General features: G+C 42.9%; 1 pseudogene; it reads left to right on the top strand.

Moving 5' to 3' along the window:
- Nucleotides 1-953: 953 nt before the first annotated feature.
- LOC103745810 lies at nt 954-4,348 on the top strand (annotated as a pseudogene).
- The last annotated feature ends 3,616 nt before the right edge of the window (nt 4,349-7,964 follow it).

The raw sequence follows: 7,964 nt of genomic DNA, 5'->3' as shown, positions 1-7,964 counted from the left end.
ACAATACCTGGTTTATGGGTGCTGGGGATTGAACCCAGACCTTTGTGCATGTTAGGCAAAATTTCAACCAGCTTAGCCATATCCCTAGCTGCCTCCCCATGTTATCTTTAGACCATGTTTTTCAACAGCCTTCCCAGCAACACTTGATAAAGAAGATAATGAATCTAACATTAAATAAAAGCTAATAAAATGGAATTTAAGGGAAAGAAATAAAAAGATCTGCATTTATTTTCAAATAAATCATATTTCCAGGTACAGAACAGAGGAGGTCTGACTGACCTGCAGCAGAAGTAAAAGAGATTGTGAATGTTAATTGTCTTAGTTAATTTTCCTGTTACTGTGAATTTTTTTAAATATATAGATGAGAAGAGGGTTATTCCAGCCCACACTATGTCAAGGTGATACTGAAAGTAGGGGCTGGGGAGCTGGTCACATCGCATCCACAGTCAGGAAGCAGAAAGCAGTGAATGCTAGTTATCTCAGCTAGCTTTCTCTTTTCTAGGCCAGCCAAAAAATAGGTACCACCCACTTTTAGGGTGCATCTTCCCAGCTCCTTTAACCTAATCTAGATAATTCCACACAGGCACAGCTAGAGGCTAACCCCATCCAAGTAATCACTCCCCAATGGACCCTGAGGTCTGTGCCCTTCAGGACTCTAGATCCTGTCAAGCTGACAATATTAACCATCATATTAAAGCATCCTATAAATGTAATTAAACAGTAAATGTATTTTATAATTAAATTATGGAATGGATAATATGTAATATTAAAATGATATGTTTCCTGATTAAGGCTTGAGAACACCATCTGGAGAGGTGGTGTTGCTGTTCTATTGTGTGTCCAGCAGAGGTCCCATGGATACCACACATTCTTCTGGACTCTGTGCTTCCCCTCTAGCCAATTTAGCAAACTAGAAAAAGGTTTAAATGACATGAACAAGGATTTTGCCAGACATGGTGGCTCGTGCAGGTAAACCTAGCATTCAGGAGGTAGAGGCATAAGGATCAGGAGTTCAAAGTCATCCTCGGTTACATAGGAAGTTTGAGGCCAGAGTGGGCTACATGAGACGTTGTCTCAAAAACCAAACAAAACAGATTTTTTTTTTTTTTTTTGTCTTTTTGAGACAGGGTCTCCCTGTAGCCCCAGCTGTCCTGGAACTCACTATGTAGACCAGGCTGGCCTTGAACTCACAGAGATCCTCCTGCCTCTGCCTCCCAAGTGCTGGGATTAAAGGCATGCGCCACCACGCCTGGCTAATAAAACAGAACTTTTAAGGGCTTTGGTTTTATGACATAAGCAAAAGCAAATAAAATAAATATAAAATGACTAACTAACACTGGTCTCAGGTGGAATGTCACTGCTGTCCTCTAGACATCCTAATGGTTCTTCCGGTGAAAGACAGAGTAAAATGGTCTGGATGCCTCAAAGGTTGGAAATAAGCTCTGTTGCCAGAAGATGTGGTTGAAGTGGATAGTGTGGCTTTAGGGGAACAATGTTCAATATCCCACCTTTAAGTATATTGTTAGTGGTTGGTTTTTATTTTTTCTCCTTTTCCTAATTCACTGGGGATGCTTATCATGGAAGTACTGCTGGGACAGTTGATGTAAGACTCACGGAACCCTACAATTCTCTGCCCAACATGAGCTATGAGAGGGCTGAAGATTCCCTATCTCAGCCTCTTTTTATTTTTCAGAGTAGTGTTCTTGGCATTTATGAGGACGTGATAGACCTTTGCATACTCCAGATTTTACCAACTAGAGCGCTTTCAGAATCCACACCATTATATACTCAGGGTGTATGAGAGAGGCTGTTTTTACTCCTGTCTCCCAAAAGAGCTTTTTTCTTTACAAAAAAGTGTCTCATGTATCCTAGGTTAGCCCAAACTTAATATGCAACCAAAGATGACCTTAAATATTTTGTCTTTCTGTCTTTGCCTCCCAAATGCTGAGATTTACAGGCTTGTGTCACCACACCCAGTTTCTGTGGCAGTAACCCATGGCTTTGTGCATGCTGGGCACCCACTCTACCAACTGAGTTAGATCCCTCACTCAATGTGTGCATTCAAAAATCTTCTAAAATCAAAAACCAAAAGTTTGAAAGTATCAATTGTAAAATTTGAAGTGCATAAAGAATTTAAAGAGCGCCTAACAGAGTGTCACATGCCTAAAAGCCCAGTTATTCAGAGACTGAGGCAGGATTGCCACAAATTCAAGGATAGCCTGAGCTATATAGTGGGATCTAGAAAGCCTGAGCTACAGAATGAGGCCCTGTCTCAAAAAAAAAAAAAAAAAGTGAGAGTTTAAAGACTAAGTTCCCACTCCTGCAGTACCATGTGCAGACTCTTTTTGGAGAAAGATAGCTATAGCCCAGAAGTAAAAGCAGGGCCCCAGGAAGGTTGGTCACCACGTTCTGAGAGACACGCTAGGCATTGGCACCTTAGGGAAAATGAAAGTTGGCAAACTTGAATTAATTGGGCATAAAGTTGGTACAGAGATACTCAGTCCACAGAAGATTGAAGGCCTCAATATGGTTGGAGAAGCCTGGCAGAGAAAATCAGACCCTCAAGCTTTTCAGGCATCCCTGTGTAATTAAACTGTACCAGGCTGTCAATATCTCATCTAATATTTACTTTCTGGTCTTTTTTGACAGCATCTTCCTGTTGCCCCAACTGGCCAAGAATTCATTTTATAGACCAGGCTGGCCTCCATCTCACAGAGATCTGCCTGTCTCTACCTCCCAAGTACTGGGATCAAAGGCGTGGGCCACCATACCTAGCCACATCTAATATTTTTGTGCTGGTAGAATAAGTCTCAGGAGAACAGCTATTTGATTGCATCTGTAAACATGGAAGGAAATCTAATGGACCAGGAAGAAGAAGAACAGGTTCCATGAAGAAGCTAGATGAAAAAGAGAGTTGGGTGGCTGAGATGGTTCGGCAGGTAAAGGAGCTTGTCACCACGCCTGATGACCTGGATTTTATCCCTAGGATTCACATGGTGGAAGAAGAGAACCAACTCCCCCAGTGTTGTCCTCCGACCTCCTCCACATGTGCTGTGCTACATGAGTATGTGCACACACCCCCACACAAAATTAATAAATGTAATAAAAATAAATGAAGAAGATAAAGAAAGTCGATTATCTGTTCCAACAGATCCTTTCTGGTGTGGATTATTGTCACAGATATACAGTGATCCACAGAGGTTTGAAGTCTGAACATGTCCTGCTTGATGTACACATGAATGTAGCGACATCTGATTTTAGTCCTTCAAACGGGATGGCAGCTGGTGGGGGAGGTTTTGTTTGTTTGTTTGGTTGGTTGGTTGGTTTTTTTGTTTGTTTGTTTGTTTGTTTGCAACAGGGTCTTATATTACCAAGGTTGGCCTCAAACTCATTGTGTAGCTAAGGATAATCTTAAACTCCTGATTCTCCAGCCAGATGCTGTGATTATAAGTGTTTGCTACCACACCCAGTGTATGACGTACTGGGGATGAGACTCAGGGCCTCATCCATGCTAGGCATGCACTTTACCAACTTAACCACAGCTCCAGGTCTTTAAGAACAAGTCATATCTCACAGAACTATGTTGTACCAGAAGTCACATCAGGAAGATTATATGAAGGCCAAGAGGTGGACAGACAGAGCTGTGGGGTTATTCTCTGGACTCTATTATATACAAATCTGGGGGTGGACAGATGGAGTTGTGGATTATTCTCTGAGTTTTATTACGTAGAACCCTCCGATTTGATGATGATCATGTGCCAATTCTTTTTATGAAAATATGTGATGGAGTTGTTTTTAGACCCCTCAGTATTTAAGTCCTTCTGTTGCAATGGAAGCACATGCTGAATCCTGTGCTGCAGGTGGGTTCCATAAAAAGGGCATGGTAAAGATATCAGGGAGCATGAGTGGCTTAAACAGGACCTTCCAAAATCTCTCTTTCCTGAGGGTCCATCATATACTTAACCATGACTGATGATGCAGGCTGCAAAGAAGTGTGTGAAAATGTCAATGCTCAGAAGAGGAGGTTCTTGGCTGTCTATATAATAGAAATCGCTAGGACCCACTGGCAGCAGATCCTCATAATAGACAACAGGGTAATTCATGAAGCAAAGCTTTCTGCTTGCAACAAACCCACCCAACTCTTCTCTAGAAGACCACCATTTAACTTGGCCTCATTCTGAAAGAGTACCGTTCTTGGTTGCTGAAATACCAAGAACATGGTATACCCTCAGTGAACTAAACCCACAGAAATCCAAACACCAAGAAAGCAAAATAGCATTCGGGAATAAGAAGTCAAAATCAACTAAATGATATTGTGGCAGAAGTACCCAGAGCATCTGGAGTATAGACGGTGGTTGTATTAGTTACTTTTCTGTTGTGATAGAAACACCATGACCAAGGGAACTTATAAAAGGAAGAGTTTATTTAGCTTACGGTTCCAAAGGGATAAGAATCCATCATGGCAGTAGAGGTGACTGGAGTACGAGTAGAAGCCGAGCGCTCACATCTTCAAGCAGGCACAGAAAGCAGAGACTGACTAGAGATCCAGCAAGGCTTTAAGAACTCTCTAAGCAAGCTCCCAGTGACAGGTTTCCTCCAGCAGAGTCACACCTTCTAAGACCTCCTAAAATATCACCACCGACTGAGGACAAAAGTGTCTGAATATTTGGAGCCTGTGGGGGACATTCTCATTCAAACCACCACAGTTGTAAAGTGACATTATCACATGCACAGAGAGTCTTATGACAATCACACATTCCACAGTCATACCAAATGCATAGTAGGAGTTACTTATTGGAATCCCATAGTATCGATGAGAACACGGAGACCAGATTGGGGACTGCTACTCCACAGAGATCGGAATCAAATAGCAACTATCAATCTTGCCAAAGGAGCAGCTCTAATGCTAAGGTTCAAGGAATCCTCAGAAGTTTCTTGAATCTCTTCTGTGACCTCTCTTCATTCTTCTCCTGTTGACTTAACCCAACACTGGAAGATACACAGTACAATCTTTTAAAATGTCCACCAATCTAATTAAAATCTTGCTTAGTAAAAGGGAAAACACACATATACATATACACATGGAGGGAGGGAGGGAGGGAGGGAGGGAGGGGAAGAGAGAAAGAGAAAGAGAAAAGAAAGTTAGGCATCAGGTTTTTTGAACTAATTCATTCTCAGCCCTAATCTTCATCCTTTCACCTTCGCTTTATTTTTTTTTTCTTTTCCCAGTTAAATTTGAAGTAGAAACTAAACTATCTAGAAGGTACCCTGGATTCTTTCTGAACTTGACTGAGTCCTTAGTTAAAAGTTATACACTGGAGCCAGGTTGACACACGCTTGTAATCCCAGAACTCAGGAGACTGAGGCAAGAGGATTTGTACAAGTTTGAGGCCAGTCAGTAGTACATAAGAAAACCTTGGCATAAAAATTTGAGAAAACCAGTGGTGGTGATGCATGCCCTTAATCTCAGCACTCGGGAAGCAAAAGCAGATGGATATCTGTGAGTTCGAAGCCAGCCTGGTCTGCATAGCGAGTTCTAGGTCAGCTGGGGCTACAGGGAGACTCTGTCTCAAAAAGACCAAACAATTTTGAGAGAGATAGAGAGAGATCATATTTTCAGGGGCTAGAGGAAATGCACTCAGCATGTGAAAACACAAGAAGGACAATAAATCAAACTTTCAGTTTTTCTGAAGTGTGGACAGACAGGGTCATCTAAAAATGTGCCGCAGAAGGAAAGATTAATGGTATATCAACCTCTAATTTGTCTTGAGACCCAAAAGGTATATGGCCATGACTTGAGTTCCATTTGGTTAAAGAAGAAATTCTATCAAGTAATAACCTCAAAGTGATATCACATATAGAGTAAAACTCTCCTACAAGGACTGGGGAGACGGCTCAGTGAGCAAAGTGCTTTGCCCTGAAATCAGATCTCCAGCACCCATATAAAAGTGGAGCAAAGCAGCAGACACCAAAACCCAGCATTGGGGGACAGTGGAAACAAGAAGGTCCTAGGGATCACTGGTCAGCAAGATTAGCCAAAACAAAAGCTCCAGATTCAATGAGAGACCCTGTGTCAATAAATAAGACAGCTGGCATTGACCTCTGGCCTCCACGAGCATGCAGAAGTAAGCACAACCACACATATATGTATACACACATGCATGCAACACACATACACACACACACACACACACACAAATATTACAAAGGAGCTGTCCATACTGTAACATCTCACTTAAGACTTCATTTTCTACAGTTCAGCATCACTACTGTGTTCTCAATGTACAGTCTATAGCTTATTGCACATAAATGTGTTGTTGTTTGATAACATAAACAGAACTCAGTTTCACTAACATCTGTCATTTCAACCTTGTCTATGATTTCCTGCCTTCTGTTCTGGCTAGTCTGCCATGCCAGTCTCCAAAAACCAATAAGTAGGCTGGGTGCAGTGGTCCATGCCTATAATCCCACATTGTGTCATAACCACTATCCCAGTTTTGTTTCCATCAAGCTGGTCTCCTTCACCTGCGAGAAGAGCCTGGATAAGATGGATGTTTAGGTGAACATCTTTGAGGTCCTGACCTTTCTGTAACTCTTCATTCTCCTTCAATCTGTTCATTTTAAATTTAGCTTGCTGTGCAGTTCAGGGTGGATCCAAGTGCAAGGAGCGGGGGCGGAACAAATATGACCAGAATACATTGTAGGCATGTGCGAAATTCTCAAATAACTAATAAATGTTATATTAAATAAAGAAATGTAGTTCGGTGCTTATGTTTGTCATTTTCAACTCTTCATTGCAACAGCAGTCTCATTCCATAGTTCTTGTTGGTATTTCCCAGGTTCTCTCTCTCTCTCTCTCTCTCTCTCTCTCTCTCTCTCTCTGCTATTTTTTCTTTGACAGAGTTTCATATAGCTGAGATTACCCTCAGACTCCCTATGTAGCCAGGGATGGCCTTTAACTCCTGATCCTCCAGCCTCCACCTCCCAAAAGCTGGCATCACAGGCATGAGCCACCACATCCAGTTTGTGCAGTGTTGGGGATCAAACTCAGGGCCCTGTGTGTGCTAGGCAAGCATGCTACCCACTAAGCCACATTCCCCAACCTCATGAGTTCGTTTCTCCATTTTCAAATTCAAATTGTTTGCTCCAGGTTCTTTACCAGCTGATTTCTGGACTGCTTTCATTCATCTGACCTTGTAAGAAGTACATTTTTGAAAAATGATTTGGGGACTGGCAAGATGGCTCAGTAGGTAGGGTTCCGTTCCCAGCACCCACATTGGACAGTGCAGTCACTGCCAGCGGCGGCCACTCCTCCATTCGCATGGGTGCCACTCCTTTGTTCTCACGGGCCTTGAGGCTGCTCCTCCGCTCACCCTGGGCTGAGGCTGCTCTTCTGCTCGCCTGGTGCTTAGGCAGCTCCTCTGCTTGCCCTGTGCTGCCTCCTGTCATCGCCACTTCTGCCTGTCCCTGGGTCCCAGAGCTGGTGAGGAGACTGTGTCAGAGGAGCCACATTCAGACACAGGAAACCAGGTTCAGTGACATAGATCTGCTTTATTGCAGGAAGGCACAAGCTTATATAGGGATAGTGGTTCAATCACAGCACAGCGAGTAGGATACCTCATTAGCATAACAGGTTTAGCATCCTATCACAGTACAGGAAGTAGGATACCTTATTAGCACAAAAGTCTTAGCGTCCTATTAGCATAACAGACTTATGGTCCTATCACAGAATAGTGGGTAGGATGCCTCATTAGCATACTGGGTTTCAGATTACAGAGCCTGGATTCTTGGAAACCACGGTGACCCTGACTGATGCAATATCTAAGTGTTGCAATTTTGGATTCCGAGGGTGGTGATTAGGGAGTGGTGAGCTCTAGGCATCAGGCTCATGATCTGCCAATGGGAGCAAATGTCACAAGGCATTTCTTGTGGCTCCAGCGGTTGGACCGTTGCCTCAGGCCTCC

Source organism: Nannospalax galili, unplaced genomic scaffold (assembly GCF_000622305.1).
Source record: "Nannospalax galili isolate Female #2095 unplaced genomic scaffold, S.galili_v1.0 scaffold283, whole genome shotgun sequence".
In the NCBI taxonomy this organism is placed as follows: Eukaryota; Metazoa; Chordata; class Mammalia; order Rodentia; family Spalacidae; genus Nannospalax; species Nannospalax galili.
The sequence above is the reverse complement of the archived record's forward strand: the minus strand, read 5'-3'. Positions and strand labels throughout refer to the sequence as shown.